General features: G+C 33.6%; 1 protein-coding gene across 4 annotated transcripts in view; it reads right to left on the bottom strand.

The window, feature by feature from the left end:
- Positions 1–24,347, bottom strand: part of LOC111055101 (voltage-dependent calcium channel gamma-4 subunit) — a 304,396-nt gene that overhangs the window by 255,455 nt on the left and 24,594 nt on the right. For all 4 annotated transcript variants that reach the window (XM_039434165.1, XM_039434164.1, XM_039434166.1 and 1 more), the window contains exon 2: positions 18,410–18,455. The gene's annotated coding sequence lies outside the window, so the exon portion shown is untranslated. The remainder of the gene's footprint in view (positions 1–18,409; positions 18,456–24,347) is intronic.

The following is a 24,347-nucleotide window of genomic DNA, read 5'->3' as shown; positions in this document are numbered from 1 at the left end:
CTTTAAAAAAACATATTTTGGAACAAATGACTGAAACTGTCCGGCCCTAGAACGATCACATGACAACCATCCCTCACCCATTCCACCAATATAAACCTTTAAATCATGTTATAGAACGAATTGTATATATATATTATATAAACTCATGTTATTTCAATTATCCACTGCATACTGCTGTATATTACTGAAAGTTGATAACCCTGATCTACTTTCAGCCTACTTCATCTTATTAATCAATTATTTGATCTTATCTACCTATATAATTATTTTACTTTATCAATTTTCTTTTTTTCCCTTTAATATTCATATTGATTGAAACTTCCACAATATTTCCATTAATAAATAAATCCTTTAAATAACGAAATTAACGTTTTGGTAGAGAGTTAGTGGGGAGGATATTTTTAATATTCTTTCCGAAGAATGGACATTGATATGTCCAAAGCTCCGCCAATTTATGTAGATGCATAACAATATGATTATTATCTATTGTTATTATATTACAAATTGCTTTTTCATATCATATACAGTTCAATAATTATTTTCTTAGTCTATATTATGTAAATTCATCTATAATTTGCTGTATTGTAAGCTATTGTATATAGTGTATAAGCTAGTATATATTGTAATCTACATAAATAAAGTACTCAATCAATCAATCAATCAATCAATCAATCATTCATAGTTGAGAATTATATTGTATGTATCATTGTATAAATAAATTATTTCTTCTATGATAATTGAATAAAAGTAAGATCAAATTTCAAAAGATGCTCAGTAGTTCTGGCTACATGCATTCAGTTTTGAGTTTTATGATTTTACAAGTAAAATTTGAACCATAAAACCATGAAACTGCAATGGATAGTCAACAAAAAAAATACCAATAACCACCTTTTTTGATTAGTAATGGGACCCTTTGAATAAGATCCTATTGAAACCATCAGGAGATACTGATAAACAGAATTGTTGACTAGACGATTCCTCATATCAATAAATTTCACTCAAACTGCACGGTAGCTATACATGCATATTTCAAGTACTAATTCCCCATAGCCTACATGATAATGGAATCATCTTTTCATCATCCAATGATAGTAATGAATTCATTCTGTTGTAGCAATAAAAATCTATTGCATCGGCTTATTTCTAGGAATTTCTTTTTCGTTTTCTCCAGTCATCAAGCATCGTCAACCTTCAAAATTCCCAAATAACTATTCCTGTACCGGAAATTGAGTGGGGATGCAGGTATGTGTGATTTTATAATCTAATATTAGACAAGATTAACATTTCATCAAAATTTGGGAGAGAAATTGTACAGGATCAACCTAGCTTTTCCTCCATGGTCATAATTATATTATGATTGTAGTGTCACAAGAGATGAATGAATAAATAAATCAAAAAAATTCTATACTAAATAGTTTGTTCCAGTGCGCAAAGTGACAGTTTTCTGCACCGAAAAAACGTTTACGCACGAGCCGTAGGCGAGGACGAATGGTTTCTTAAGTGCATCAGAGGAACTTTGCGCACGTATTTCACATTAAATTTTTCCTACAGCTACCATTGAATATGAAAAGTGGTTGATTATGGGTAAAATGATGGCTAAGATCCATCAAATGTTTGTCTGTATAATTTTGTTATTAATAACAACTTTAATTTATTTTAAACTTGATAATCCAAATGAAAATAAATAATCGATAATTTATTCAAATTAATCCAATTTATTTGAAAGTTTGAATAATTTTGAGTAAATCCTAATTTATAAATAATTTTTCAACCAATCAATTTATGAATGAAAAAAATATTATTTGAAATAATGAATAGTTAATAATATTCAAAATGTATAATTTAATGAGTTCACATTTTTATTTCTTTGAAAATAAGAAAAAATATAGATAGAACAAATTTGCATTCAAAATACACGCCAACAATGTCAACAGCTGATTGGGATAGCTGCAAGATAATACGCAAAGTATTAAGAGTACGCAAAGTAATACTTTGCGCACTAGAGCAGAAAAGTGATTCTTTGCGTTCTGTAATCAGTGCAGGAATGGTCACTTTTCAAGGTAACTGTAGGAAAAATAGTTTTTTAATAGTTTCCCATTTATTGATTCAAATTGGACTATTTTTCATAGAATTCGTAGAATGATGGTTGAGTTACTCTATGTAAAGTCACTTCTTATTCTCCTACAAAAGTGTAGAAGTAGAGCAAATTCGTAAATTCGACGAGGCCCCAGCCAGTCCCGTTCCCGTCTCGCAGGATTTACCGTTGTTTCGTGCGAAGGGCGTATCTCCCATATCGTACTCGCAGAGGTACGATTCTGAAAATTCAAAGTGCTCCAAGGAATTCGCCAATGGATGTTCATGGAGGTGATGAAACGAAGAACGAAACAAAAGGTGTAAGAAACCAGACCAAGCGTGTAAATTACGCGCGTGTGTGCGTGGGCGGGTGTGAATCTTATTGTGTGTTGAGTGCATGAGAATTCGGAAAAAAGCAATGGTGTAATTCAAGCCGGCGCTCCCTGTGTTTTTCAGCACCCGTTCCATTGTTCTGCTTTTCGGGGCCCGAAAGGAATTCCTTCAGGAACTAAAGGCTTATTGCTAACTTGTAGCCTCTTGTGCCATAAACCTAAAAGGTTGTTGTGCGTTCATAAATTTTCCACCCGGAAAATGCATTCGGCTTTTCACGCTCGACGAGAAGCTTATTTGAACCCAGACCATCCAGATAAAATTAAACCTTTCAAGTAATCATAATTCATCTATATCAATAATCAATCACAAATTCATTTATCAATACAATAATAATTCCGATGATCTATAATATCATCATATGAAAGAGGAACACAAAGCTTAGGAGCTTAGGTTATACTATTCAGCTTACTAATCTATTGATCAAGCAATCATTCATTCATCAATGCAATTATTATAATGATCTATAATAATGTATATTATAGTCTGAAAGAGGGAGAATAAGCTTAGCTTCTTCTACAATTCCTCTTACTTTTCTTTACACCTTTTACTTTATCATATTTTATAATTCAGAATTTATTACACAACTTACAGAAAAGTAGCACAGGCTTATAAGCCCAGAACGGTTCTAATTCTAATTTAAACAACAGTCCAAATGTAGCTAGGTTATGTGGCACTTCAAAATTCTTCAATTACACGATCAATTTAAAATTCAAAACACACTAAAATCATTTTTCATTTTGATTGGATTTAGTTGAAAATACTATGAGCCTAAATGTGATGGGCAACATAGATCATGGAAAACGATAAATTGATCAAAAACTAATCTTTGAATAGAACTATTATAAAGGAAAAAATGTAAATCGAGGAGTCAATGACATTATTCAGTATGACTTATGGCTCTGAGAAGACTGGGAATAATAAAATAATTTGAACAGTACATCAAAACAAATCTCAACTCGTTATTGATAAATGATATGGATATTCACAATTACAGAGGAACTACAATCAATTTTTCTTGATTACCAGGTAAATTCGTGGTATTAAGAGAATCAAATACAGCAGCTCTTGTGATAATATTTAGTTATTGGCTGCATTTTGATTGATTGAATTGATTGGACTACACATGCTGTTGACAATCACAATACCAGAGCTACGTCATTGATAATTAGAAATATCATCAATTGCAGGTAGACATATCAACTACCATTACAATCATAATTTACTCTGCAGAGAACCAATTTCATCTTTCATCCCAATTTTGTGCGGAGGGATTCTTTATTCAATGCAAGAGCTATACTTAAAATATTATGACAAGCATTTATGGTAATGTACCATTATAAGAATTATAACACCGAGGTACCTGCAGACTGACTCATGCGCCTCTAACACGCGCATTTCCCTTCTCATAATATCTTCATTTGTACAGGAATAGTGAGATACAGATATGGAAAGCATAGCATCAGGAGAATTGAAATGCATGTGTTAGTGGCGCTTGAGTCTTCAAGCACCTTCACATTATTCCAGTTTCACTATTAAGGTGCGTACAGATTTACGCGCCACGAACATGAGCAATTCACTTTTAATCAGCTGATGCCAAGCTTTTCATATCTATATCTTATACCGTTTATGTAAAAATACAGATATAGTCAGCTGATTAAAAGTGAATTGCTCATGTTCGCGGCGCGTATATCTGTACGCACCTTTATATGATTCTAATTTCTTATAAGATCTATTATTCACAGTGCCTTCGAACACCCACAACCTTTGAAGAATGTTCATATTATTCTAAATCGTTCGCTATCGTTTGCTGAAATTTAATCATCCAATACTCTACAATCGTGGAAATGAGAGATTCCAAATTGGATCATTTCAAGGGAATTATTCCGAATTGTACATTTGAATAAATAAATGTTTATTTCCCAGAAAAAACTAAAACTACTACATCAATTACAAAAAATATTAGATAGTTTACAATTACATACAATAAAAATTTCTTATAATGTGTCCTCTATATGTTAGGTCTTTTCTGTGTGTAAATTGACCTACTCCACCATGGTGTACCATGTTCTAGAGTAGGTTTTGTTTGTTTTGTTTTTGTTTTTTTGTGCGGATTAGTAATTAGTTAGTGTTTAGTAAGTCATTATTGTAGATATATTGGCTCGTCAAATATACGAGTATTCCTATTATGCAACAGATAGCAATTACTCAAGATTTTAATCATGGCCATGGAACTAATCTCACCAAGATTTCAATAGTTCTCCCCTCCATGAGGTTCCTCAAGTCTCGGAAGTCGTTTTCTCAGAATTTTCCTCTCCATCCCTTACCAGCCCTTCCTCCCTCTACCTAGATCCCCAATTCAATCTTCTTAGCCAAGCTTGTAGAGGTCTAAAGAAGGTGCAGTAACTAAAGTAGCGAGAGAGATGTCCTCCATCCCATAGACCGGAGACCTGACACCAAACAACCACAATTCGTGTGCCTCTCAGCCCCGAAAAGCCGCAGATAATGAGCAGGTTACGGATACAGCCGATGGATGAGCTGCTTTCGCTTCTGCTAACTAGACTTGCGGCTGAATTCCAAGACTTGGTCGTCTACAACACTTTATTTCCCCTCGCAAGCAACCGAGATAGCTGCTGGGTAGTTTGGAAGGAGGAACAGCTATTCAGTCCTACACTCTTGATTTATTTCGTCAATCTACTCTACCTGAGATTTTCATCTGGAGACAACAATGGTTTGTCAATTTGGTTCGCTTGTATCAGCATAAATTCATTACACCCATTGGAGTGAGTACACTCAACTCCTCAATGATTAACCGGAATCTTCATATGAGATTCGTCATTCAACCGCAGAATTATTATTTTCAAGGTTTGAATGGATGAAGCGAATGATAAAAATCTATTATTTATATCTTTGATAGCATCTATCCATGTCAGTTTCTCAAATTCAACTTGAGTTTATTCAATTGAAACCATTTTCTCAAAGTTTCTCGTGAAAGTATCACTTCATCACATAATCAAATTCAGAATTCCTTCAATTTGATTCCAACTTTCAGATAGAAAACTACGAGTACCGGTTACACAAAAGCCTGTTCATGAATGAATGACATGACAACCAATCAGAGAAGGCTTTTTGAATTGAAGGCTTCTCTGATTGGTTAACCTTCAATTCAAAAAGCCTTCTCTGATTGGTTATTGTTCCATTTAATCACGGTTAAATTAAACAAGCTTTTGGGCAACCGAGCATTACTCTGATATAGAGTGCATGGTTAAAAACGTATAATTACTAGAATTCGTATTATGGATTAAATCTCCTACACCGCTTCCTTCAAACATAACATAAAATGATGATATTGTAGATTGAATTCTCCATTGAATTTCTCACCACATAATCTACTTGAAATTTCTATCAATTTGATTCCAATTTTCCGATGTGTATGGAACTCTTATTCTGATGTGTATGGTTCAAAAATGATGCATAGAATTCATATTATAATTATTGATGACTCATCATCTCTCCAACACTGCTTACTCCAACTATTCTCACTGCTTCTTCTTCATCAAATATTGGTCTATATATCAACATATATATTATCAATTTATTCTAACAGATTACAAATACCAGTCCAAGACTATTGTCATATAAATTTACAATTATTCCTGTTTCCATGAATGAAAATAATTCATATCTAAGCAATGAAGATACACGTTTAGAATATAATTAATCAGTTTCTGTTTTTCTATGGTTTGAATCTTTTATTTGATAAATATACTGAAAATCGATCACGTTTTACATGCATTGTGATTGATACTGATTTGCTATAGATGTGCATTGAGTGTTAATAATCGTTATCGGGGTCATAATAACAACATCATTGTTTTCCTGGCAATGGGTCCATATAATAATAGACGCCTATATTGAATTGGTGCCGATAGCGACACTAGGAATATAGTTGTTGGGTGGAGCTTCGCTCGCCCCATGAAAAGATTGGATGGAGCGGCATTGATTCACAAAACTGTTGGCAGTTTGCCAGTCCGCAATACTTTTTCCTTTCCTCATGAACTTCTCTCTCTTTCCAATCCGCTATGGATCTCCATGTTCACGTCACTCCAAATGGAGTTACACCCTCGAGTAGGAAGTTCATTCAGTTTTTGTATCGGGTTTTACATGTAGAGTGGAGTTTGAACTTCTTCACTTGGTGGAAGTTTTATTCGGATTGACCGTAACAACTTTGTAACTTTGTCTTTTGGATCATAATCATAAAATCTTCATTTTTTTGGCCATAATATTTTAGATTATGAAAGTTCTATTTATGATGTAAGTGTAAAAGCACTGACTACCGTATCCATGAATGTAACTTGACATAGTGTAGGTACTATTCTTCTCATGAAAAAGAAGGGATTATTTGTATTCTAGAAGTAGAGTATTTGTATTCTATCAACATCAAAGACAAAACTGAGTCAACTCATTTCTTAGATACGAATTTGAATCATGACGTTCTTCATTCATTTATTCATTTATACAATAATTACATTATCAAAATGATAGGGAGAGGAAATATAAGGTAATCTTGCGCTATTCCTCTCCCAAATTTAGATAACACATAGTCCGAGATAGGTTATGTTCTGTAGTTCTTTCACAAAATGTTGCACTATACATTACAGCAGAGCTCTTCAACCTACGTCCCGCGGGCCACATCCGGCCCGCCGATAGTCATTGCAATAGATTTTTTTAAATATATATTTATACACATTTTTGACAACAACCACTGTGAGCTCAGTACTCTTCTCTTACTAGCCACTCCATTTCTTAATAAGTGTAAAATTAGCTGTAAACAAGCAGCTTTTTGGATCTACCTTGGTGTGAGCAGACATTTTCGAAAATGAAGTTTGTTAAATCCAAATACAGATCTTCCTTGTCAGATGAACATTTGAAATCAATTTTAATGATCGGAACCACAAAGTTTGATCCAAAATGTGCGGACATTCTAAGTGGAGAACAAATGCAATCTTCTCACTAAAAATAAGTATACTCTTTTAGCTTGGTAACTTTTTGTAAATTCGTGAATTGTCAAGTTGTCTTATCACTATTTTATTTAACTTGCTAAATACATGTATTGTCAAGTTTTCTTATGGCCTTTTTACTTTTTACACTTTGACCTTTTGACTTTGTATTAAAATGAAATGAATTAGTTTCTTTCTTCCTGTGTTTTAATTAAACCTTCTTAAAACTCCTTATATTATTTCAATTAAAATATAATAATTTTACACTTCCGAAGCCCCCCGTCGTGTGTGTCCCCACAAGTCAAATTCCACATACATCATTGTTATTGGCCCTCTAAGCCTCCCAAGAATTAACAATGTGGCATTTGGATGAAATAGGTTGGAGACCCCTGCATTACAGTGATAATTCTTCTATTTTTCATATATAGTGATAATACTTCACTTTTCACACCTTAGAAATGTCGTAATAAAATATGCTGAATGATCATCATTAAATAAATTATCGAATCTGCAAGAAAGCGTGATAATGATCTGAAATATTTGACCAGAGAAGACTGAGAATTTGACTATAGAAGTTCGATGAACATAGAACAACAAAAATGTATCGTATATTTGACTGGAGAAGTTGAATGAACATTCAATCAAAAATGAGTTTAGTGTTTGAAAACATTCTGTGAACTATAAAGCAACCGTAAGTATGAAAATTATATTAAAATGATTCAAGGATCTACATAATTTTTGCCATCTTGATGATATGATGATATGAACGTATTAGGTGTTTGTCATAGAAGAGAAGTATTTGTAAGAACTTTGTGAGTAATAAATCTGGACTCTGGGGAAAGAATGAGTTCAGTTTTAATAAAGAGATATGGCTTGTACATACATAAACCGACCAAAAACACAACCAATATAGCTGAAGAGCTTATGAATCCAGATAAGGCATGTGCATATTAATCTGTATATGAGATGAGACAGGTACAATACAGTATGTCCTCTGTTCAGGGTTTCCAACGCATCATTGCTACACATCGAAAAAAGTATGTCCGTGCCTCATCCTTTGATAAAATCGCACTCTACAAAAATAAATAACGTAGCTCTCAAAATGAATTCTACCCGAGCCTCAGTAATTCAAAATTGATAAAACCGTAAAAAAGTGGAAGAATGGGAGTGAAATGGAATTATTATTGGAAGAGAGGATTGCCGAAGTGGAATAACGAGGGAAGGGTTCGGTTGTTAGGGTCGGAAAGAAAGCTTAGACCGTTTGAACGAGTTGAAATGTATTTCGGCCGAGTTTTAGGACCCTTCAGAAACCAACTCCACTGTCTTTCTATCGATATAATTACAAATCCCTTTGAATATCTCCTCTGAGTGTCCTCTCACTCCATATTATTCAAATCTCTATATTGAGGAACAAGCTGAATAAACACGATTTTATTCTACGGCCGAGTAATGAAATCAATGCTCATTCGTCTTCATCAGATTCGCGGAATGAATTTCTTTGACTGAAAGTATGGATTTTTTTATTTTTTCATATCCTTGTATAATCTGTTCGACGACGGAATCCCAATTCACAGATAACATAAGAAAAGTAAACTAATGGAAAATGGTGGGTTGGTTTATTGAATATCCACTATGAATACGGAATGTTTCAGTTCAGACTCAATCATTTTGACAACTTATTTCCACGATCGATTCTCAGTCTAAAATAATGACTTCGTAGCTTAGGACTCTAATTCCTTATTTTCTGTGTCATACTTATAATTTGGTTCCAATTCATTTTAATTGGGTTCAAACTATTTTTAACATTCCAAACCAACCCAGATTCCAAATTTTTGGTGTGAGTACTGTACTTTTCAAATAGAAGTATAGAAGTATAAGATTAATAATAATTCTATTCAGACTATAGGCCAATCAACTATCTTCATTTGGGAGAGAAACAGTTTTGGAATAATCCTGTTTAGTTGTTCGTTCATCTCAAAAATTGCTTTGAATCCATGTTTTTGTTTAAAAAATGCGAATTCTTATGGCTTTTGTTGGTGAGGCGTCCCTTGCGGGAAGGTCCCACCTCACCTGAAAATATAATTTAAGCCTTCAATGGGCCTTTCAACTGTCTTATTTCAGCTGGAACCGACTATTTGACGTGCCCATCCAATAAAACTTGAATTTAAATGTGGTTGTGTGAATAAAATATTGATATCACCGATAGATTCGAAAATTGAAAGAGCACAAAATATTCAATACTTGACTGGTTAGAGGTGATCCCAATCGCACACCCTCCTCACGTTCATACAGCTGAACGTTCTATAAATTTGCTTAACTCAGTGCGACACGTATTCCATATCCAAGTTGAGAATGAGCTATATCAGTCGGAGAAAAAGTTGTCGGCCGGCAATTTTTGTGGCCCGAAATCAGGATGGAAGCTGCTGAGTGTGTACCTTCTAGGTCACGCTTCAAATATCTTTCAGCTTTTGCAGTATCAACATTGTGATGGTCGGTGGGTCGCCAGAATAGCCAAGTGGTCGGCAGTGAGCAGAATTCGCACCGTGAGGAAAGGTTGGTGTGTAATCGCACGTGAAACTCAGATAGCCCTAGTCCAGAAAGGGCTCCTACCCCTCCTCAAATGTCCCCGAAATATTTTAACCCCAACATCATCCCTTTTTGGGTGCTAGCCACGAGCACACAGACCCCCACCCCCGTTTCCGGACCCTGAGACCACCTTTGGCCTCCAAACAATTAATCAACCTTAGAATCCTCCTCCTGTTCTCCCTCATCCCACAGTTTCTCTCTCACTAAAAACTACTTAAAGGTCGATGTGAAGTTTATCCAGCGGCAGGCAGCATTCCAGAAATTTCATGGAGAACGACACTGAAACCTCGAGTCGACCACTCTTGTGTCTCCACCCGAATTATTAAATTAATTACCGGAATTACGCTGCAGTCTGGTGGAGTAGTCGACCTACATTAGCGGAAAGCTTATGGAATTTATGGCGCATAATTGTTTCGTTGTACCACATAATTGCTTTAAGATGATCATTGCTGCTATTCGGCTCCAGGTTAATGCTATTACGAGTAGATTATATTTGATTTCAAGGCGATGGTATTTTGAAATTAGATGGACTGTGAGGGATATGGAATTGCAGAGTACAGTATTAACTATAACGAAAATTACTGAGAGATAAAAATAAAATGTTTTAATGTTACTTCATAGATTTTTCAATGTAACCTACTTGAATAATCAGTTTGAGGAATTGACATTTGATTTGACATTTAACCATTTGACAAATAATTGATGTTTAGTTTGCGATATTATCAAATTCAGCAGACAAGAGGTCATGAATAAATGCCGATGATTGATGAATAGTCAAAGAAATTTCGATTGAGAACAAGTCATACAATAAATAGAAAGATTAGATGTCAAATAATTCACAAAGTTCCTAATCTAAAAATCAAAATTGTCATTTCTGCTTAGATATTCTGATATTGAAATAATCGTTCAGATTGGACAATGATTTTGTAGCTTATTCTTAAAACGTTAGGTAAACGAGTAATCGAGTATTGAGAGTGATTAATTGCAGAATTGAATAAATATTCAATCAAAATGACTCAGACAAGATGTATTGTTAGGAAGAATCACTTCATACTTTTGAATAAAATCAAACGCGATGAATTGAGGGTGTTTCCTTCAACTCCTTTTTTTAGTTTTTAGCAATAAAATATTTACATATCCACTGACATTGACGTCTCTACATGTAACTTGTAGGCGAAAGGTCATGATCAGGCAAAATAATATTCGAGTCAAATGTTTACATGAGCTACAAAAACGCTTCTATGCTCTCTATCCCCTTCATTTGAATTTAATTATTATGCAGTGTAGAATTAGAGAACTAGAAACTTTTCAGTCAATAATGGAATAATCAACACTGCGAACACGAATAAACATTGCAACAAACTTCCATGATGTTGTTCTTTCATCAACAGTTGGACTGATATTGTTCCAATCCACACACGTTTGAAAATCAACAACTAATTCGTTCACAGTCAATTGTCATCAGCTTTGACTCAAAAGCAAACTACAAAGGCAAAATTGTTTTTCCAGAGTCAATGGAATGAGTGGATCAACTAATAAATCTTAATAAAACAGAAGCGAGCTGCTAAAACGAATGGTATTGCTCCGAGTTGGGTGAACTCTTTTTAGTTTTTGCAGTGAGTGCAGTATTTAGAGCAGTGGAATTGAATTTTCGCCTTTTGTTTTAGTTAGGGGAACCCTGAAATCCAGAGTTGACACGTAAACTATGTTATCTTTGACAATGAAAATCAGTCAGATCGATAGCGGGAAATGTATCAGACAAACTAAATCTCAAGTTGAATTGATTCAAAACTAATCTTGGAGATTTACACCTTGTCTTCTCATACCGTTTATATGTATTGATTGTATTGTATTCCTAGCGATAATGAACGATGAAAGCAGGGGTGACCATCCCCCCCCCTCGAATTTAGGGAAAAATTCAGCTTCCGCTACAGCTATAATTCAGCTTCAGCTGAAACCATACGAAAAAGTTATCAACAGTAGTAATATTAAACATTGATGTCATTCAGTCCCACCCCCACAAAATTCGATTTCGAACTTTTCTAGTTCAGTTGTTCTTAGAATGATGACTTCTATTGCATTCTTATTGTTGTACATTCCTCTCAGGTCAATAACATGAAATTCATGTAGGAATGGCTGAATCAGTAGTAAACTTCTCCGAAACCCAAGAGTTGCCTTGATTTGTCAATGGCTTGAATAGTCACCATATTATCAATCACAGCTCACTACCAATAGGAAGCAAGAAGCTTGAGAAAGTCATCGTCCAATAGGACTGCTCGTTGAATTTGGGGCGTGGCTTACGTTCAGCACAGCAAATTCCATACTTTCTGGTGTCTTGAGTGAGTTCTGCCTTTCTCTGCTAAAATTATTTTTCTCCAAAATTCTCGAAGTGAGAAACCAGTACACTCTATTAAAAATTACAATAATTATGTATATAATAGTGAAGTTTTTGTCCAACTCACAAGTTTCAGTATTATTCAAGAGATTTCTGTTCCATTTCCATCGGAGCTTTTTATCTCACACTCTTGAATGCTTCTGATGGAAAACACGTTTTGAAACTTTCATCTTTGAACGAAACGAAAACTGATGGCTCAAAATTTGTTTTTGACAATCAGAGCATTAATCTGCTATTATCATTTGTTCAATTCGTACGGCAAAGCCAAGAAAACTTCCATTTGCAGCTTTGAGGTTCGAAAGGGGAAGAAAATGTCTAATGAGCGCTGATTCTGGGATGAGAAATGACCATCATCACAGATTATGACATGGCAAGGAGGTTGGAATTCGGAAACGATCAAAGTTTTAGAGAGAATATTGACCTAGCTTGAATAGCGAAGCATTTATCAAATGAAGAAGTTCAAACGAGTTTTAAAATTCGTCTGGTTTTGTTGGAGTATTATTCAATCACATCAAATCAATAAATTGAAAAACTATACAGTATTTAAGACTATTTATACAGTTTGAATCATTATTTAAATCATAATAATAATAATTACATGTATATTATTCATGAGAAATTACTATTCTATCACAATTAAAAAAAATCTTGAAATTAAATGAACTTTACAAGAATCCGATTGGAGCAATGTTTGAATTGGTATTGATTCGACAACCTCATTTTTTATCACTATTACATAATTACTATTCTAAAATTAGTGATTGTGAGTAGACAGTCCAGAAATTGAGCTTGTTGACATTCTCTTCCACTCAACGTGATGGTAACAAACTCACAATTTCTCTCAGTTTATCAAAAATATTGTACAGTATAACGTCAATAATCCGATTAATTGGAACCGGACCCCATCCGGATTATCAAATTATCCGGATTATCGAAATTATGTTAAAAAACGGTCAGCATGCACTATTCAAGAAACAAAGCTGTTAAAATTGCTTATAATTATACAGTATTCAATTATTGGTAGATAGAGTATAAGGTACTGTATATACATTAAGAACACGTTTTTAAAGCACTGTATCGTATTTTATTTACAGCAACAAGTGTACAACGCACAGTAAAAATTTTATTTCTTGCCAAAGACGAATCCGGACCATTGACGGTCCGAATTATCGACGTTCTTCTGTATATGCATTTGCCTAGTATTCCCCGAGTACAATGAAATCTGAATGAATCCTATGAATTCATGGATAATAGCTGTAATTGTTAGTAGTGTGAGATGAATTTGGGTAAAATAGAAAGAGCTAATTTCTTCCTTTAGAAAAAATATTATTGATGCTGAGATTTTTATTATTATTTATGACAGTTATAATCATTCTACTTGAACCAATCAGATGATTCCTGTGACACGAGATGGACTCGTGTTTGACTCCTTTGACAATGCAGAATTATTCTTTCCTAGAGTACTGTAATCACTCATACTTTCCACTGAAACCTTAGAACATTAAACTTTTCCAATCTTCAAGAGGGAGAAAGTTCACAATATAGATCAAATATTCAAAGATAACTTCAACTTCCGAAAGCTGTCGCGAGTAAATTAGTAACGAGCACCATTTTCGAAAAACTTTTGATAACAATTTACAAACTGGTTAATCAACCATACATGGAATATCACAAGTTTCCAGCTCGCAGACGATCAACTAGTTAATTTAGGATATGATACCACCACTTAACTAACAACTACACTCGTAAATCAACATGTAACAGTAATTGGTAATGTCCGTCACTTCATGAATCACTTAGCAGCTTCAGTCTGGATCCAAGGTTGAGAGGTGTCTCAAGACATTTCTCGCTCAGCTTGGAACAGCGGTGCTCAAATTTAAATAGTTAAACAGTGTTAACAACGTATCACCCACCAACTGGAATTAATCCCGTGCTCAGTTACGTCCCAGTTGAATATTTAATATGAATTTGAAATGAGTCCGCACAATTCTCATGGTGTATGGGAATCAAAGTGAAGCTTATGAGTTAAGAGAGAGGATAACGAGAAGAGTTACAGATGGAGAAGGAAGAGTATCGATTCTATAGAAGCATGGCTTTGGTGGATTTAGGAATTAGATGGATCAAACTGAATTGAATGATGTCGGAACAAATTGAACTCATTTGATTGAAACAACATGAATCCAGCGCGGTTGAGGGGATTATTATTATATCGGTGGACTTTCAGTGATCGAGATCTCTGACAACATACGCGAAATGTCCTGCTAATAAAGCTTTTGACATTCATCGCTGGCCTAATCCGATCACAAAATATCAATTTCGGCAAATTCTCTCATTGAATTCATAACTGGTAATTACCAAGTCAATATATCAGTAGCTGATAAGCTTGGGGGGATTGGAAAGAATGTTTTGTAATGAAAAGATAACTTTGTTGCAAGAGCTTTATCGTATTCAACATGAAATACTACCACAAAATATTCAATTTTTCAAAATTCAACTCGCCTTTTGACTGAACCCCAAAAATTATGGTGATTCAGATAACTCGGAATGGAATTGAACCAACCCAAGAGAAGAATGATAGGGAACACAGGAGTTTCCATTACATCGGTCATAATTGAGTGAAATTCATTTTTTATTCAGCTGGAACTGCGAAATTATCAATAATCTACATGAATATCATTGAACGAGCGAAGTGAGGTCTAAGATTCAAGTCGACGGTTTGGCATTTCTCTTAATGTTTAAATGTTTAAATGTTTATATGTTGCGCTTTTACGGCGAAACGCGGTAATAGATTTTCATGAAATTTGACAGGTATATTCCTTTTTAAATTGCGCGTCGACGTATATACAAGGTTTTTGGAAAATTTGCATTTCAAGGATAATATAAAAGGAAAAAAGAGCCTCCTTCATACGCCAATATAAGAGTAAAAATCAGTCTATAGAATTATTCATCATAAATCAGCTAACAAGTGATTACACAGATGTGTGGAGAAGCCAGTCTATTGCTGTATTTCCATGAAGTCTATAGTTTCAATCAGGTACTTGTGGATGAGAATACTGCGTGAGGTCTACTGTTCACAGAACTACTAGTTATTCCATTTTCATCTGGAGTGTTCATAATAATATTGTGATTTTCAATCAATATTGTCTACAATGTGAATATTATTCTACACACAAGACTTCGTTTTCAATTGGCACTCTCGTTGTAAAATCGTTGAAAGCCTATCATTTTTATAGAAATTCTCTTGCTTCCACCATTTGATAACTTTGCCATAATGAATGGGAAGTTATCCAAAATATTGAAAAAACACTTCATACATTGATTATGATGTTAACTCAATGTGGGCTCAACATGGGTACATCATCAGTGATCTACCTCACAATAATAATGATAATATCATGGGCACGTTGCCGTCGGTCCCGGCTGCCTAAATAGCAGTCGTTAGGTCACGTCAGAGGCCTGAAACTGGTCAGTTGCCACTGAAAACTCTGACACCAGACCTGAGCCAGTAATGTCACTCGATATTATTATTATTATATTAATATTTATAATATTATTATTATTATATTTATATTCATAATTATAATTATGAGAATTGTGTGAGAATTGATTATGATAACAGAAAACCGTGTATACTCGAGAAAAAGGCACATGATTCCACATTTTTTTTAGAATTATTGGAAGGGAATATCAACCATTAAAGTATTTTCAAAGTAGATGTTACATGATTTCATAGCTCGATTCGAGCGATTTGAATTTCAATTGAAATAGAAGAGTTAATTAAGTTGATTGGAATGAGGTAAACTAGGAAGCTAGCTGATTGATTTGTCAAATGCAAGAAGAGAACCAGAAGATGGGAGAGTTGATTAATCGTTCCAAGTCTCTTCTACTTGAAAAGTTCTGTTCAAAACTTCCATGTCTCCCTCTAATTTTCCGAACTAACTTTTGAGCTTGAAAAATAGCCGACAACTTCGAGAAAATTCATTTTCCTACGAACTCTACGTCATAATAAGCAGAGCTGACAGTTTGGGAGAAGCCATGAAATTTGAATGGAAAAACAATGCTGTAACTTTATTATTCAAATTGAATTTCTTGTCATGCGATACCCAAAACAAGAAACAGAACAAGTTCGTCTTGTTATTATATCTGCTGATAAAACTTTAATGAGTTAGTTGTTTCAAAGTTCTCAAGTGTAGCTTAAAAGAAATCTATTTCTACAAACTCAAATAATAAGGAATAATAGTTTTGTTGCAAATCTTCTACCAAGTGCTTGAGTCATTGCATGTTTAGACGCAAAACCTTATTGCATATAGATTTGTCTGCTGTTTGAACAAATCATTTTTCCAGTTATATTGAAACTGTAGCCAACAACACACTGCTGGAGCAGTGTTTAAATGTTAAAAATTTTAATTGAATCGATTTATGCTCAATCAATTAATCAATCAATCAATCATCTTTATTCAAATATACATAAAAATGTACAAGAATGCGTCAATTATAAAGAATATTTTCTTGAAAATATAGCATGTCAGTCATAACAAATACAATAGTTCAATAGTTATTGATTCCAGACAAATTTTAACAAAGTTGAGAGCCTCAGTGCTCATCAAAACTAGAACACAACTTCAAAATGAAGCAATCAAGAGTAACAGAAATTCAATTTTTCGAGAAAAAACTTGCCAAATTCACTTTTATTAGTCTACTACGATGATGTCAGTTAAGTGACAGTTAATGTTAGTTAAACTCAGTTCATACCTTATGGGCTATGCCTGTTGTCTCCTCCCAATCTTATTATTTAATATAATTATGATTTGTGATTGTCAATGGAATAAATAGATAAATATAAATAGCTGAATACTTCCAAATAATGCATCCAATGAATAGAAATTATTATTCAAGTGATAAACTAGACGGACTTATCTTGCTCACTAATTTCATTGAATAATATGCTTGTTGTCTTCTCTCAATCATATTATATATTATAATTATGATTTGTGATTGTCAATGGAATAAATAAATAAATATAAATAGCTGAATACTTCCGAATAATGCATCCAATGGATAGAAATTATTTAATCAAGTGATAAACTAGACGGACTTATCTTGCTCACTAATTTCATTGAATAATAGAAATTATTTCTCCCTCAGTATTTTCTTGTAGTATTTTAAACAATTTTGTACTCAATTTAACTTTCGCCTCTATTTGTTACTTTACTGATGCTCAATTTGACTGATTTTAGACTCAATTGTTGAAAATTTGACTGGTGACAGAGGTTTATTTATTTATTCATTTATTTATTTATTCTTTTTATGCTATATATTTATTGTATAGATGTTTAGGTACTTCAGGAAATTATATTTTATTTGTTTTTTTTCAGGTTTTATTATTATTTCTTTTTTGTTTTTTACTATTGCTCTAATTCTGTTTGTGTGAAATTGCAAAAAGACTTATTTTTTTTTTTATGTTAGTTACGAAAATCAAGTGACTGTCTCGTTCATATTATTATGTACAATAGTGTAACTTCAACCACAGCTGTTAAGCTACTGAAGTTCTTTTCTTTTTTTCCATCATGATACTGTTTCTCTAAAAATATTTGTAAAATATGTCAGTGTTGTGAATGAATTTCAATTTCAATTTAATCAAGTGATAAACTAGACGGACTTATCTTGCTCACTAATTCCATTGAATAATATGCTTGTTGTCTTCTCTCAATCATATTATATATTATAATTATGATTTGTGATTGTCAATGGAATAAATAAATATAAATAGCTGAATACTCCCAAATGATGCATCCAATGATTACTATTCATTCAATCAAGTGATGAACTAGATGGACTTATCTTGCCCACTAATTTCATTAAATAATACATAGTAGGCCTAGTAGGCTAGTCCCTTCTTTTGGAGGATTTGGGCTAATTCCATTGAATTTGAGAGTTTTTGCAGGTCGGCGAAGGCAAGACTTACCTATCTTATGGCTCGCACCTGCAGGTCACACACATCTCGGCCACACCTGCAAGTCAAACGAGAGAACTGAATACTATGATAATAGAAATACAGGATCCTCCAACTTACAAAGAGATGTGAATAGTCACGTTTCAGCTGAAACAATAATTATTATTCTTTCAAAGATGAGAGCAGAACTTCTCTACAATCAATAAGTCAGCAATCAACTATATTAGAAGAATTCATATTCATACTCTTACCTGATTAATATAACCTATATTCTACCTAATATCATAATTGACCGAGCGGAGTGAGGTCTAAGATTCAAGTCGACGGTTTGGCATTTCTCTTAAATGTTGTAACGATTTGAAATTCGGATGGATAAATAAAAATTCCTACTTGAAGAAATTTATAGGTCTAAGTGGAATAATAGGCTAATATCGCCAAAGAAGATAAATGTTGAAGATTAGATAATAACAGGCATCATGGCTAAATTTATAACGGCCGAATAGAAATGAAAATAATTTTGCTACCTATATAATATTATAAAAAATATTGAAAAATTGAAGTTAGGCGTAAAATATCTATTGATCGGCGACCTAATGATCGACTGAGTCGCATAACGTAGAATCTAGCCAAACACCTTGGCAGAAGTTTATTGTAACTAGATAGTATGCAACTTGAGGAACCAAAAAATCCACATGGCTAATTGTTGTAATATGAGAATCAACCTATAATCTTTAGAAAATTACTTGGCATGTAAAGAACGTATTAAAAACCCAGACAAAAATAATTGAATGTATTAAGGAAGTAGGAGGTTTCTAGGCGCATGTATACTATAATAATTTGCATGCACCAATCAAATGGTAGCAATTGATAGGCGGTAATAGTGAGCCGATTCAAATATACTTGTATATATTTCTATAAATGATAAGAATTTATGAATTATTGTTGTAAAGTTTATGTTTTGGATACGGCCCGAAGGCAGATAAATTATCAAAGATGTAACATAAGTAATAATTTAATAGATCGGCACGAACTATTTGAGCCATGAATGGCGGAGGAACAGATTATTTAAATTTTATGTAAATTTGGAAATCGGAAGTGAAAATTGTGAATTAGAAAGGAGAACTTCCCCGCTTGCCTGCCAACCACTACCATGAGATGTCACCAGAAATTGTAGAGTGCAATATCTTACTGTACCTTTTAATAACTTAAAGTTAAATCGAATTATTAATTTTCTCATAAGACTTTGTGATGCTATTGTAAAGCAAAAGTCATTTAAATATTTTTAATCCCTTGGAAGAGACGACTACGGCCACCAATAATCCAGGACCACCAGGAGTTTGGATCGCCATCAGCAGCTCATAGAAAATCCAGCACGTGAGTGAATAATATTTGAAATAGTGATAGGGCGCCCTCAGTGCTTCGAAATAAAATAAGAAATCAAAGCTAGCTCGTCGAAAAGGTTTCAAAAATTAAGAAATTGGAAAAAAATACTTGCGCAAGTTTAAAAATGGTATAAGAGATATTATTTATTGATACTATTTATACTATTTATTGAATAGTAACGAGTCAATTCATAAATCAAAAGATACACCAATCAAAAAGAATAATAAGTTCTAAGCTGATAATACAAATGTTCATATGATCATTAATTTTATAATATAATTTGCGATAATATAATGTAGCTCTGATTCATCAGATAAATTGATCTATCTATTTCCGTCAGGTGCCGAATCTTGCACCCTGAGATATATTAGAAATTTACTAGAAACTTTAGAAATTAATATATATTTTGATTATTGATTTGTCAATTTATCATGCTCTGATTTGAGAAGTTTATCTATGAAGTAGAATTATCCAAATCGACAAGCATCAGCAAGTTGATGTCAAAGCTACATGCAGATAAATGCATATGATCATGAAGTGAAAGCACACGGTAGAGTTTCGTGCTATAGAACTCGAAAAATAGTATTAATCTGTGATATTTTATTGATTTCGTTTCTTGTTTTATTATATATTTTCTATCGCTCTATATATTTTTGTTTTGATTTATTTTTTGAGATATTTGTTAATATATGTATCAATTTTTTTATGGTGTACCATTCATTTTATTCCTCAATACTATAGGATATAAGTTATATTTATATATATTTTTTTATAAATTATCAGTATTATAGTATTGTGAAAGTTCATGTCTGAGCCTATGAAGATTTTAATGAGATTATATCCTAGAAAAACCACGACCAGATTTTATAATTATAAAAATTACTCTCATGCTCTACCGATTGACGCCAAGCAAGAGGCTAAGCGTTATTCCACCAAAAGTAACGTGACAATGTTTAAATGTTTATATGTTGCGCATTTACGGCGAAACGCGGTAATAGATTTTCATGAAATTTGACAGGTACATATGCTCCTTTTTTAATTGCGCGTCGACGTATATACAAGGTTTTTGGAAATTTTGCATTTCAAGGATAATAAAAAAGGAAGAAGGAGCCTCCTTCATTCGCCAATATCAGAGTAAAAATCAGACTATAGAACTATTCATCATAAATCAGCTGACAAGTGATTACACAGATGTGTGGAGAAGCCAGTCTATTGCTGTATTTCCATAAGGTCTATAGTTTCAATCAGATACTTGTGGATGAGAATACTGCGTGAGGTCTACTGTTCACAGAACTACTAGTATAACCATATTATAACCATAATATAACCCAATTCTACCTAATTGGTTAATCTACCTACTTGACCGAGCGAAGTGAGGTCTAAGATTCAAGTCGACGGTTTGGCATTTCTCTTAATGTTTAAATGTTTATATGTTGCGCATTTACGGCGAAACGCGGTAATAGATTTTCATGAAATTTGACAGGTATGTTCCTTTTTTAATTGCGCGTCGACGTTTATACAAGATATTTGGAAATTTTGCATTTCAAGGATAATATAAAAGGAAAAAGGAGCCTCCTTCATACGCCAATATTACCGTAAAAAACAGACTAAAGAATTATTCATCATAAATCTATAGTCTAGTGGACTATAATACTACCCGTTCAAAAACATCGAACATCTTGAAAATGTATCTTTCCATTAACGTTAGTAGACAGTTGACTATAATACTACCCGTTCAAAAACATCGAACATCTTGAAAATTGTATCTTCTCATCAACGTTGTAGACAGTTGCAGCCAGACCTGATAACAGCGCTCACACTCACACTCCGGGACGACACGTCACGGTACGATAGGGCAGAAAGCTCTATGTTTATTTAGGATTTTTTCTAGACATTTTAAATTGATAAATTATTCATTAATTTTTGAGAAACGATAACAACAGGTCAATGTAACCATAGAGAAACAATAGCGTAAGTAGATATCCCATGGTATAGGGAATATATGTCGCAACTTTTACTGTTATCTCAAGCCGATTACTGTCGATTATTGTTAATTTTTACTGTTTTGTTGAGGTGATAGTGTATGAACGGCACAATTTGAGAGACTACCAGCGTCACACAGCTGCATTGGAAAGAACTACGTGAACTATCGGCTTGGGATAACAGTAAAAGTTACGACATAAACACCCTATACCATGGGATATCTACTTATGCTATCGTTTCTCTATGATGTAACTCGCTGAGCGCGAGGTCTACTGTTCACAGAGCTACTAGTATACTACTTGTAAGTAGCACTATTTTTGTAACACTTTCAGTGAGATAAGAATGATAAACTTCTGAGTAATTTCCATGTGTTTGTGAGTGCAATTTGCTGAAGCTAGTAAGTGGTGTATGGTGAAGCTGTATCTCAGCTGCATACAGTAGCAAAGCGCGTTATCTATTCTATGTTAGCAGCCAGTAGCGAGTAGCCTCTAGCCTGCCAGTGATATGCGATGCGTGTAGTGGCGGAACGCTTCAGACCCAGCTCCCCAGAGTCTACTGAGGACCAGCAATTTACTCTGTAGGACTCATTTAGAGCTGCTTAATTATTAACTTCGGTAGGCTCAACTCAAACTGCCTTCTGCTCTGACGAACTTGGCCATCGGATGCAAGTTCAACGACTCGTTTACAATGAATTTTAAAAAGTTCTAGTCAGAACTCTGTTTTGAATTCTTAATAGTTCTAGTCAGAACTCTGTTTTGAATTCTTAATAGTTCTAGTCAGAACTCTTTGAAAAAATAATCAAGTCAGATGCATTTCAGAAATGTTTTGAAGTTAACACAATAATTACTTGTTCATTGAAATAATAAGAAATAGAAGTAGCATTGGATTTTGCACTATTATCGATCTCTAGGAAAGTAAAATCTTAAATTGTAGGAATATCACATTTATTGGTATTACAGACAACAAAAAGTAATAGAAACGTTTTAAAACAGAATATAACACTATACTAACATCATATTGCCTTCAATTAGTACTCAGTGAAAGTGATTGTGTGAATTACGTTGTGGTATGGCGATATTATCAAGTACATTTTTATTTTATCACAATACGACTAGTTACAACTCTTAAAAAGCCATTTCCAAGTGTAGAAATCTACTATTGACGCTACAACTATTTTGTTCTGAATGAAAACGACTAGTCACAACCACTAGTCTATTAAAACAATTTGAGATACAAGTTTCGGTTGCTACACTATTAACAATCTCTAGTAATAAACTGAAACCGTGAACATTGAGCAGTGAAATATATAGTGGAGTGGATCCCTGCGATTGGTCATAAACTGTGAAAGATGAGCTCGACTGTCATTGGCCGAGACTAGACACGCCCAAGAATCCCAAATATGGCCAAAAGAACGGTTGGGCGGCGTGTCTGATTCCGACCAATGGCAGTCGAGCTCAATCTCCATTGGTCAACAGCTAATGGAGAATCATAGAGCTTCACCCATATTATATTGCTCAGTGTTTGAGCTTTCAGTGTAGTAGAGATTGATGATGGTGTAATAACCGAAACTAGATAAGGTTGAAACTAGGTAAGGTTTATATTCTGGTGTAATATCGAAACATAAGAGTCTACATTCCTCAACCTACATGGTAACCAGAACATGGACCCGTACAGCAGTTTCAGCTAATACGCTGAACATTGCATTGCATTCCCTATTCCTAATCATTGTTTTGATGCAATAACTAAATAATACAATGCAAACCCCTATCATTGCTTCCGCTATCAATTAGGGAATTCCATTGATAAATTTATTGGTTAGATACAGCATATATGGGTTGATTCATCATTGCGAGCATTGAATGCTCAGTTGAACACAATCCATCTCAGAGAAAGGAATGTTTTGTTTCAATCTAGTCAGTTATCAAATCATCAATTGGAGTATTGAACTGTGAAACTATACTATACGGCCTGCTTGTTCTATTTGAATTTCAACTAAATTGGTGACAATCAACTGATTTGATCTGCTCTTATGTAATTGATTGAGAACTGATTATTATTTTTTGAGATTTATTAATATTATTGAACATAATTATAGAATCTTGTATTCTATGATGGAATACTCATTACTGATGGATTACTTATTGAAATTCTGTAAATATTACGTCAATTTACGGTAAATTATAAGATTTCATGAACGTGTCTAATATTTAAAATTGACTAAGAAATATATGCCGTTATCTGTAGTTGGGAAAATCAGTATCTAGTATGAAATGAGTGAGCACTCATAAATTCATTATGTGTATTATTATATCTGTCAGATTTTTTAAACCATATCTCTGGTTGAATAGTGCTACTAGCTATCCATTCCATGCTAGCTATAACATTGGAATACTTTAGCTAGCATTATTCACATTGGAAATTAATCATCATTGTATTTTCGAATATTGAATTTAATTCCTCATACGATTTTTTTCTGAACTTTTTTCATGTATCTCGATTGATACCTCTTAATATATCTCCATTATTATTACTTATTATAATCAAAATTGGTGACAGTAAATTCTCTTTAAGTAAAGTATACAAT

Source organism: Nilaparvata lugens, chromosome 8 (assembly GCF_014356525.2).
Source record: "Nilaparvata lugens isolate BPH chromosome 8, ASM1435652v1, whole genome shotgun sequence".
Lineage (NCBI taxonomy): Eukaryota > Metazoa > Arthropoda > Insecta > Hemiptera > Delphacidae > Nilaparvata > Nilaparvata lugens.
Note: the sequence above shows the minus strand (reverse complement) of the source record. Positions and strands in the feature narration are given on the sequence as shown.